Here is a 12,152-nt window from a genome sequence, read left to right on the forward strand (position 1 = left end):
TGGAAGCTAAAGAGAAATTGGGAAGCCATCAGAACTTGAGATAAAGGCAGGGGGATACCAGGAGACGGTGGGAAGGGGTTTGGGGATGAAGGTGGAGCAGGGAGAACGAAGACTTGGTGAAGGATATGTGAAGTGATCAATACTGATCCCACCGACAAGTATGGGGAGCGAGCAGAGGGTGGGGGCTGGGGGGAAACGCACCAGAAACTGTGTGCATGTGTTTCTATCACCCCGAGCCTCATTATAATGTATAATTGTTATGCACCCATAAAAACACATTAAAAATTGTGAGCATAAAAACGGTTGATTCAAGCAGATAAGCTTCTGGGGATACACTTGTTTCCCAGTAACAGTGTGTGGAACAGTGGGGTGAACAGTGATGTGGGTGAGCAGGACCAGTAGCCTGATGTGCTATTCTCCTTTTCCTTTTTTATTGTGGAGGGGGTGGCTACTGAGGATTAAATCCAGGGGCATTCTACTTCCAAGCTACACCCAGCCTTTTTTATTTTATTTCAAAACAGAATCTAAGTTGTTGAGAATCTTGCTAAATTGCTGAGGCTGGCCTTGAACCCGAACTCTTTCTATCTCATCCTCCCAAGTACTGGGATTCCAGGTGGTGCCATTATGCCTGGCTTCCCTTTTTCTTTGATACCACATTCTCTGCCACTGTTGCTTTTGCCCTGAACAAACACTAGGGCTAAGCAAGATTAGAGATAAGGGTCCAGAGAGGCATGGATTCCAAAGGATGAAGAAGGAGGTCGAGGAAGCCCTGTGGCCAACAGCTCCAGGCAGCCAATTTGGGGCAACCCAACATAAATGCAATGTCAACAAACTGGCAGCCACTTGAACAAAAGTTTTCATATGAGAACCAATGTTTCAGGGGTGGGTGTTCTGTTCTTGTGAACTCTGAGATGTATATCAGCTTCCTGGCCAAGATTTTTCTAAAGGAACGTTTTCTGTGTGGATCCTGTTAATGGTTATCCTCTCAAGTATCTGGCAGGAGAGAGAAATGGCACAGATGAATTAAAGCCAGGGGTGCTCTGCCCAGGCTGAGTAAGTCCATGGAGCTATGGGACAGAGAGTGGCTGCCGTCCCCACAGCTCCAATCAGAGCAGGACCCAGTCACTGAGACGAGGGCTTCTCATTCATCGCCTGCCATCCTGAAAAATGGGTTGGTTCTTGCAAGATACCAAGACGACGGTGCCACACATAGAAAGAGTACGTGGAGACTTGGTGCTCACTATTCCACTAGGAAGCTTCCTCCTAGAACACATTTATAGATTAGTTTTTAAAAATAAATAAACAAAATCCTCTCAACCAGGGGAGAAGGGCTTTTACCCAGTAGGCTCAGTATTTAATTTCTTATGAATAGACTGTTTTTCTCATTCCTTCCCTACGTTTGTGTATAATATATTATTACACCAGAATGTGAAACTAGCCAAATGAGCCCCAGGAAAGAAAGAGTGCTCCAAAGTAAATATGGGAACTTGGTGAATACTACACGACCAGATAGCTTGCAAATAAGACACACAATTAAAATATCATTGTATATGTGATTGAGAGTCGCAGATTGCATGAGATAGTCTCACAGCGCTAAAGTGGACATTTGATATACTTTATGAGCTTCAAGAAAAATTCGGGGAAAATGGGACTTTGAACCTGTGTGTGTGGGAGAAGGAGAAAATGATTATGTAGGGATATGGCTGAAGACAAGGGCCACCAAGGAACAAAAGCAGATCATAAAGCTATAATGGAGAGAAATGTTCAGCAAACCACTGTTGCTGCATATGCATATATGAGGCAATTCTCAAATTTGAGCACAGTCAGACCAAAACTACGAGGTCAAATTCTATCAAAACGTAAATATATATTTAAAAGGATCTTCTCATGGAAAATACATTTAAAGTCCAAGGGTATTCTATCTAATTTAAGCAAAACTAGAAAATGCCACCAAGTAAAAGAGTCAAAGATAAAGGTTTTAAAGAACATTCATTATAATGAGATTTTATCATGCAAAGTACACAATTTAAGAGATGCAAGAGTAAGTTTACCTTTTAATAGCATCAGAAACATAAGGAAAGGGCAGAAAAATGGGAACCACAAGCCAAGAGGCAATAAAATAAACTCTAAAAGAATGTCCCATTATGGCACAGCTCAAAACAAGTCAGAGGCTGGGATTGGAAAAAATTCTTTTATTATAGAATCTTTTCATATTGTAATTCTATTTTACTTTAATGAGGCAGCTTAAACAACGTGGGACATATATTCAGATAAAAAGCCAAGAGGAGACTTAAATGTCTTTAGTAAATGAAGATTATTAGGCACAAAAGGATATTTAAAGATTTTTCTAAAACAACACAGTGTAATCTTTAAATTTTCTTCTCTTTTTGGCTAAGGGAAGTTTAATGTAAATGCCTCTTTTTATGGGTAATGGTCGACTTTGTTCTTTGCTTAATGTGAACGGGGTTCTTTTCCCTTGACATTGTGCATTTTTACAGACTTAAAGGGCTTTTCAAGGGACATTAAGACTTTTCTTCTCTAGAAAAGCAGTTATTACAAGCAACTGACACTCGTCCAGCAAAATTGCAGACCTTGGTCTTCAAGGATCAAAGACTGAAATGGAGCTAATTTCCTCCAATGATTCCACTGCCTCGGGAGCTAACTAAGCAGAGAAAGCTGCCCCCTGTCCTTACTGATGTAATTAAAAATAAAAACACAGCTTTCAATAAAAGGTGTATCTTAGAACATGATGTTCATTAGGGTTTTCTTTTTCTTTTGTCTTGAAACAAGTAAACTTATCTGTCTTTTGGAAGGTTAAGAATGCTTGGTAAATTTTGTCAATTTGTTTATTAACTTTTCTGATCCTGGAACAATTCACTCTTATGTAGTTGTTGTTTTATTTACTTATTTTTGCTACAGACCAACAAAAAGAGTAGACTCTGTTGGAAGAGAGTTGAGGGGCCATCTGGTCCCATTTCTGTCTGCAAGCAAGTGTACTCTACTCCAAGAAATTACAGTATTCAGTGACTGGAGTGTAAGGTGGCTAAGTTTAGACCATGTAATGGCTCATGAGGTCACGATGGGGCTGAATCTTACAGCTTCACTTCCCAGTCCAGAAGTCAAATACACATTTATTTCAATAGTACATGTTATTGAGGAAGAAGACACAAACACAGGATACAGAATAAGAATGATCGGAATGGCTTTGATCTGAAAAATGTATTTTAGTGACCTTCTGCCCTAGGGCTGCTGCGTTTCAAGGTTTTAGAGGTCTTTTTTCTTTCTTTCTTTTCTTTTTTGTTAGTCCTGGGGTTTGAACTTAGGGACATTCTACCTCTAAGCTGCACCCCCAGCCCTTTTGAAACAGGGTCACACTAAGTAAGTTTCTGAGGCTGGCCTTGAACCTTTGATCCTCCTGTTTCAGTCTTCCAAGTACTGGAATTATATTTATATTTTATGAAAATTCTTTTACTATTTGAGTTAAGTGAAGCCACAGTCAAACCGATTGGTCAAAGCCTTCTTCCTGTATCCTATCTTTTGACATGTTGTTTGACTGGCTCTACTGGACCTGGTGAAATATATGACATTGTTCAATAAACCCATAGGCTTTTGAGAAAAGATATCTCTAATTTTGACTCTATCAAGGTTCCTAAGTGGAATACTGTATGTGTGTGGGAGGTACTGGGGATTGAACCAGGGGCACTCTACCAGGGTTGCCTATTTTATTATTTATTTTCAAACAGAGTGTCACTAAATTTCACTAAGTTGCAGAGGCTGGCTGCAAACCTACAATCCTCTTGTCTCAGGCTTCCAAGTACTGGAATTACAGGCATGGGCTACCACATCTACCTTGGAACACTTTCTTGTTACCATCGTTTATTCTAAACCAAGTACTCCTGTACTCACAAGTACAATTTTTCTAAGTATTTGTCAGGGAGAAAGAGAAAATCTGGGGACAGATTTTATCCAGCTCACTTCTAAAGTTTGGATAAGACCGAACTACTTCTTGTAGGCTTTCCTTTGTGTGCCAGGGAAGTTTTCAACAAGGCAGGCCTCTAGATTAAAGAGAAACTCTGGCCCATTTGGAGATGAAAGTCTTCAAAACAGGGCACGCCAGATTCATCGGCGAATATAGCCTCAAAGGAAATGTTTGCTTTCTTTTGAAAACTCATTATTATAAAGCCCATTGTGTGATTAGGCCAGTTGTATGATTATTGAGAAATAACAAAAAATAATAAACGAATACCTCATCAAAGGCACGGTAATGCCGCATGATCTTTCGCATTGAAATTGTGAGATGCGTGTGACCTACGTGCCTGGCATCCTCAGGGGAAGACTGCCCCAGCCCATCAACATTTCTAATGAGGAAACTTCCTGCACAGAATTGATAGCAAGGAAGTTGAGACTTTAAGAGTTTTTATTTTTTTAAGTTTTGAAACATGGAAAATATTTTACATTTGAACTTCAGAAGAAAGATCTATTTCTGTGCGCGGTGTTTGGCTCACCACATCATTCTGCCCTTGATCAATGGCAAAGTTTCCTCGTTGCCTCTCACGCACAGACCCGGCCGCGCTCGCTGCCCGGGCGCCACTCTGGGCAGGAAGTGGTTTTCTTCCCAAGGCCTGATCTTATATTTGTGACTGAATTGTGTGAGATTTTGAAGCACTAAGTCAATAGCTCTTACGTATTCAGTCTTGAAAAGAAGGCTGTATCAGAAGGAGCAAGGGGAGGCAGGGGCAGCAGGTGAGGCCAAGATTATTCTCAAAGGACCAGAGGTCTCTGAGGTTCGGGCTGAGTCTTTGATACACCCCAGGACCCCTTAGGTCCAGCTTGGTGCCAAGCTGTGCCTGCGCCAGAATGCGGAGTGTGAGTGGATTTTTTTCCTCCCTTGAAGCAGAAAATACACGAAAATGTCCATGTCTTCCTTACCTAGTGAAATGCATATAAAGCCAGAAATAATATCCAACATTAAAGGGTGGGGGAACCAGCCCAGAAAGACATGAACACTGAGCAGAAAGACATCTGCCACTGAGCAGGGAGAGCTTTTATTATGAGACAGAGCAATGCCATATTCAAGAAATGTCTTTTGGGCCATGTGGGGTGGTATACACCTATAATCCCAGTACTTGGGAGGTTGAGACAGGAATATCACAGGTTTGAGGCCAACCTCCCCAACTTAAATAGACCCTCAGCGACTTAGGGAGACTTTGTTTCAAAATAAAAAATAAAATTGGATGGGAGTATAGCTTGAAGATAGGATGCACCTGAGTTCAATCCCCAGTAACCACCTCTCCCAAAAAAGAGAAATGTCTTTGGGGGTGGAGGTAGGTTTGGTGCTTGCTTAGAATGCTTAAGGTTCTGGGTTTGATCCCCAGTACTTAAGAAACCCCTCGCACCCCACATGAAATAGGGGAGTCAAATGTAGGCACAGAGCTTTCTAAATCAAGAAATTATACAAAAGAACTCTAATGATTATCACATATATAAAGGGAAGATGTCCCTGGGTTATAATAAAAATAAAGAATTGAAAACAGAAAGTATCCTCCACGAAGTCCTTCTGGCTTTGGCAGGAATGACATTGGATTTCCCCTGTCTCATCTCACGCCTCCTAGTTAATGCTGAATGTTGTAGCAAAGCCCAAGGAAGTCTGTGACCTGGGCCTTAGCTGAAATCCTCAGGAAGACTAGGTCCTGAAACAGGGGAGAGTGAAACACCTTCAATGGCAATTAATTACCAGGCCCTGGATTTTCAAATGGGTGACAAATTTCCCTGTCAGAATAAGGCGAAGGCTGTATTACTTTTTCCCTGTACAGAAATACTTCTCCGAAGGGTCCAGAAAAGTTTGTAGAGTTGTGTAAGTCAAGGGTTTGTGACCAAAACCATATTTTAAATGTCTTTGGTTATTAAAAGGCATCGTATGATGAATCCTTCATGCGGGGAAAGGTTCTTTTCCAATGTGCAAACCTACTGTTAAAATCTATGTGTCAGGGATTGTAAGAGGCCGTTCTGCACCAGAGGTTAGAATGTCTGGTTGTCTCCCTGGATCTGGTAACTGATTTCTGTCCGTGCAGTCAGTGCTGCTGCTCAGGGCTGGTTTCTGTCTCCGTTGTGTATAAGGCCCACCTGCACTGTGGGCCTGAGACAGTTTGCAAATCCTCGGAGAAGTTTGCAGTCCTGGCAGGCAGCCTCTTGTGTTCATGTTATGTATAGATGTCTGTGCCTGAAACAGTCAATATTTTAGGAACCAAATTCTAATCTATAAATCTCGTTATTAAATAAAAATTCAGGCACATGATTCAATCATTAGAATAAACACACACACACACACACACACACACACACACAGAATAAACACATCCAACGTGTAGATGAATTAATTTTGCCCTGACTGTTGACCAGGGTGCCGTGCACTTTCACAGGATTTAGAAATCAGGATAATTAATTCAAGAGCCAGCAAAAGTCAAATCATCAGAAACCAGGGGTGCCTGGAGCTGAGTTCTCCAGAACGTGATTAAAGCCTGTAGCTCAGTGAATGGCACTTTTGAAAGTCTTTTATTTTTGTTTTAAATTTTATTTCATTTAGGTTTAAAAAATATCTTATTTCTATTGGTGCATTGTGATTATGCAGCTATTTATGGAAACACTTTCTTTTAAACCCAGTGGCTTGTCATTCCCAGAATGCTGTGGGATAAGGTTAGAGGAACGGAGGTGCTGGGCCCTCAGGCAGGATGCCAGAGCCAGGGATCCAGGCCTTTGGTTCTCTGGGGTGAGGCAGCAAACCACCACACATCCTTGGCCCCGAAGTGCTGAGCTTTCAGGCCTGGGGCCAAAACCACAGAGGGGCCCCAGATCCACCAGAGTTGGTAAGTAGACCTTCCCCTGTCCCCCTCCACGGCTTCCAATTTCCATTGGGGGGAGAATTTCAAGTCACTTTTCAAAGAATCCTAGGTAGGATAAATTCTATTCAATGGAATCTTAAAAGAAAGAAAAAAAAAAATCAAGATCCCTGTGGTAGGTATCCACTGCTGGTTTCCAGTTACCCAACCTTTTTACAAGTCTTAAGGATCCTATAAACTTTGAAAGTTGCAGTAAAATATTTATAGAGCAAGTCAAAGAAAAGTATAAAACAGTAGTCTAGGTGAAATTTTGACGTGACTCACAGTCCTTCTGACCTTTCTTGCTCTTTGATTCATAAGGGATAGGTCCCAGGCCTGGTGAAATAGCGACTCAGTTCACCCCATAGACTTCAAATGATGTTATGACCACAGCTGCCATGCGATTTCTTTTTTTTTTTTTTTCCCCTACTTTTTCTCCCTGTTTACTTTAGAAATTCAAGAGACGATTTTGATGAAAAACGACAGACTGAGCCACGTGGTGCCATAGCTGGAGTCTCTCAGGCCGCCCCTCTTCTGAATTTCCCTGGGAAAGGGCTATGGTGCCACTTTCCACCGTGCATGAAAAAAGTGGAGACTTGCAATTGTGTCTCAGAATTTTAGGGGAGATATAAAACAGAGGACTGACTAGTAAAATCTGCCACCCAAAGCCCCAGTCACTTTTTACTCAGCAGTCCAGAGGCCCTGGCAGACTTCCATCTGGAATGATCATGTGCGGCTTTGTTCCTGCTTATCTGTAGCCAGTGCTGAGGTGCTTCCCTTCCTGGCCAGGGAGCGGGGACTTTACCAGCGGGTGTTCCTCCGTGACTCCTACTACATCGCTCTGTACAGAGGGGGCTGGCTCTAGGCAGAGGGACTCGGGGTTCAGAAACAGGCACCAGGCAGCAGAGTGCGACTGCATATAAATGTGTGCACTATTATTCCAGGAAAAACACGTGAATGTTTTGGAAGTCATAAGGGATTTCCTAAATGACCACAGTGCACAGGAGCCAAGAGGTTTTTGCTCAAAGAATGCCCAGGATCATAACTGCAAGTGTGTTATGAGGCAAGAAAAGGTCAGAAACCATGGGCAAAAGTAATGTCTTACTTGGTCCCTGCTATGATTTCTATGGGGGTGAAGTTAAGTTCATGTCCCTTTATTCAACAGTATGATTACAGTGTAATGGGGCGAGTGCCTCAACAAATACATTCCAACGAATGTATAAAATAGATGCTATGGCCTTCAAATTGGCCATGGCAAAGATAGAGTTACTAAGATTTCTGAAACTCTTTCCTGGACCCTCCACCCACCCCGGATTTGTGATGGGCACCACTTCTCTGCGATGCTTCCAGTTTTACGTGCATTAGTGTTGTAAATACTACTGTTGCCAATTGAATGTTGCAGTCAGCCGTTTTCTGGATTTGTGTCCATACAGAAATACAGCCTGGCACAAAGTAAAGAGTGAGTAAAATAGTCCAGGGATGTGGCTCGGTTGCAGAGTGTGCTTAGCGTGCGCGAGGCCCCAGGTTCAGTCCTCGGCACCAAAAATAAACCAAATAAAGTATGTGTTGAGTGCGCGGCCTCAGCTCGAGTTTATGACCCGCACAAGAAAGCCTGCTTCCTATTTTAGAGTCATATTTTTGGATACCAAAGCACTGTTGCCCCATTGGGTCACTCCTATTCACCAGCTCTGGTTTTAAATGCTTTGGGGCTCATTTTAAGAATCAAATACACCTTCTTGGTATAAAGATTTACAACCATTGAGACTATTCTGAAAGAATGTGCTCTTGGCTCCCGAGGCAATTCCAAAGGAGGGATTTCCAAAATATTTTGAGCTGTGACTGCATCGTTGTGTCGTGATGCCCAGTGGAAAAATATATTTTTTTAAAGCAGCAAAGCTACTCTTTAAGCATTGCTGGTACTTAGCTAGAGGCTGGGAAATGAATTCACCATTGTGGGCGACTTCCTTTGTTTTGCGAAATGTCAGCAGAAGAGGCATTTCAAATTGTCCAAGAACAATAACTTCTGTAGTGAGCGTCACTGTCAGCGTGAGCAGAGTGAAGTTGAGATGCGATGAGTTGGAGGTAACATAAACGGATCTATTTTTTTCCTTGGTACTGGGGATTGAGCCCAAGGGCATTCTACCCCCAAGCTACAACCCCCGCCCTATTTTATTTTTTTATTTTCAAATAGGGGCTTACTAAGTTGCCGAGGGCCATGCTCAGTTTCTAAAGCTGGCCCAGCTGGGCGTGGCGGCACATGCTTGTAAATCCCAGCATTTGGGAGGCTGAGACAGGAGGATCATGATTTGTGGCCAGCCTCAGCTACTTTGTGAGGCCCTCTGCAACTCAGTGAGACCTTGTTTCAAAATAAAGAATAGAAAATAGGGCTGGGAGTGTAGCTCAGAGGTAGAATGCCCCTGGGTTCCACCCCTAGTATAGAAAAAAAAAAGCACTGTAATTCCAGGACTTGGGACTTGAAAACAGGGTCTCAATGAGTTGCAGAGGGCCTCACTAAGTAGCTGAGGCGGTCAGGGAACCTGTGATCGTCCTGTCTCAGCCTCCCAGTACTGGGGTTACGAGCATGTGCCACCACGCTCGATGTATCAGTTTTTAATAGAGTATTGTCCTTCTGTACTTCTGGATATGCATTTAGATATCTGTGATCTTTTCTGAAACTGTTCTGGGAAGGTGTGTGTGTGTGTGTGTGTGTGTGTGTGTGTGTGTCTGTGTGTGTGTGTGTGTGTCTGTGTGTGTGTATGTATATGTGTGTATGTGTGTGTATATGTGTGTGTGTGTGTGTGTGTGTGTGTGTGTGTGTGTGTGTGTGTTTGGATCCACATATGGAAGCATGCTATGATTTGCTTGTTTTAAGACACTATGAGAAATCTGAGCTGACCCAGAAGGTAAGCTATCTCTGTCCTTATTCCACATTGGATGAAAGATCGGTAAAGCAATGGAATCAGGTCTGGCCTCCTGCTCTCTGTTGAGAGCCCTGGGTGTGGTGTTGAGAGTAGGCAGAACTGAGCCATTGGTCCTTGTGACTGGTGCTTGGGGTCTAGGAGGCTGCACTTCAGGGAAAGTGTGCTTTGAGGGTTCTCAGTGTGGGAAGGGAAGCTCTGTGGCCAGTCATCTCGGGGTGCAGGCCTGGCTCTGTGGTCTGACCTGGGGCAGCCGACACTGGATTCAGAGAGGGGAGAGAGACCTTGAGTCCAGTGGAAAGGGGTCTGCGCTTGCTCAGAAGAGGTTGGCTGAGAGCAAGGCAGAGGCCGGAGATGGACCCTGCAGCTGTGACTCCCCAGAGGAGCCACTTTTAATGAGCATGGAAATGTTTCTCTGAGTTCTAATTGTGTCAACCCCAAGCCTTCAGTAAAATTTTATTAAACAATCTGGCTGTTCCTTGCAGTCCTGGGGGAATTCAAGGCAGAGCTTGTCTGGCTCAGCGTGGCTTGCGTGGGCAGGGCAGTCTGGGAGGCCAGTTAGGGGTCTGATCCCTGGGACTTGCACAGTCCAGTACCAGCCCTGGAGTCGGGCATCGGGAGGCAGGACGGACTTCAGGGATGGATAGGTAGATGGCATATCCGGCATCTCTTAGGAATTCTGCAGAATGTCTGTGGAGGAGAATAAGCAAGATTGGGTGGGCCTCAAAGTCATGGTCATTTGGTTAACTCAGGAAACATGATCTTTCTGGAATTACAGTTGGGTGAGATCTGGGAATGCATTGGCCCTAGTTGGAATGAGCATAGCCTTCTGAGGGGCTGTTTTGAAGGAGATAGCATTGCCATGTCTAGAACATACTGCTTTTTTTTTTTTTCTTTTTGGTACTGGGGATTGAGCTCAGGGCATTCTATCTCTGAGCTATACTCCTAGCCCTTTTTATTTTTAATTTTGAAACAGAGTGTCACCAAGCTGCTGAGGCTGGCCTGGAACCTGGGAACCTGGGATCCTCCTGTCCCAGCCTCTCTTTTATTTGGATTACATCTTGTGCCACCACACCTGTCCCTGGTATCCTAAAAAAAAAAAAAAAAAGGCAAGTTTAAATGCTGAAACCAGTGAGTTCCATGAGCCATGTGTACATAGAAATTCTCATTAAGCGACTAGATCACAATTGAATTGAAATACTGAGCTTCGAGCGAGTGTCACTCAGCTCGACTTGGTTACTCTGCCCTGGGCACTTCTCCCTCCCCCGGGTCTGGCCCATCAGGGCATCTTGTGCGTGCCAGAGACTCATCAGTCTAGTCTGAGTCACCACCCCTTCCTGGCCTCTCCCGTGAGAACAGGCCTTGCAGCACAGCCTATCATAAAGACTTAAAAAGTGAATCAGCTCAGGGCACCCTCCCATGGCTTCACAGTGGACTCAGGGAAAGAACCCCAGTTCTTCCTTTTCTTGGACTTCCCATGGCCCCACCCTCTGTGGCCCCCACCTTCCCTGAACTCAAGCCTCGCAGGCTCCGTTGAAGTGGAGCGTCACTCTCCCTTCTCTCTGGATCTGCCGTATAACCTCTGCCACAGGCAAACTCTTCTGACCCACACCTGTCCCCTGCTCATGCCCCCTGCTGCTCAGCTTTGTCCTGCGTGGCCTCTGGGTTGAGTTCTCAGCCGTCCGGGCCCATCCCTTCCTGGTGATGGAGCCTAGGGTTCAGTTCCCTGATGTTGTAGGGAGGATGGGGGTGAAGGATGGACACTTCAGTCTGTGCTCAAACTCAGTCGAAAGGCCTTCAGACTTTTCCTACTGCCTTCTTGGAATCACTCTTTTTTTTTTTTTTTTTTACTTTGGCACTGGGTTGAACCCAGGGGTGTTTTACCTCTGAGCTAGATCTGCAGCCTATTTTGTTTATTGTTTTGAAACAAGGTCTTGCTAGATTGCTGAAAGTCTGGCTAAACTGCTAAGGTTGGTCTCAAACCTGGGATCCTCCTGTCTTTACCTCCTGTACAGGGGTTACAGGCATGCGCCACCACGCTGTCACAGAGACTCTTGACTGTGACTAAGGTTGGTCTGTCTCCTCTGCTCACCTTAAGTTGTGTTACAAAAGAGCCACTTGTGGATCGCTGAAATTGAGAGGAAAAACAAAACACTTCCTCCTGACAGAAACATACAGCCCCTCCAAGACGATGGCCGCATCTTTAACTTTAAAATCATCTACGTAGCCGGCGCGGTGGGCACACTTGTCATCCCTGCGCTTAGGAGGCGGAGACAGGAGGATCGCGCAGGTCTGAAGCCAGCCGCGCTGGCTCAGGAGACCCTGTTTCCAAATTTTAAAAAAAAATATAAAAAATAAG

The sequence above is a fragment of the Muscardinus avellanarius genome (assembly GCF_963383645.1).
Source record: "Muscardinus avellanarius genome assembly, chromosome: 20".
Taxonomy (NCBI): domain Eukaryota; kingdom Metazoa; phylum Chordata; class Mammalia; order Rodentia; family Gliridae; genus Muscardinus; species Muscardinus avellanarius.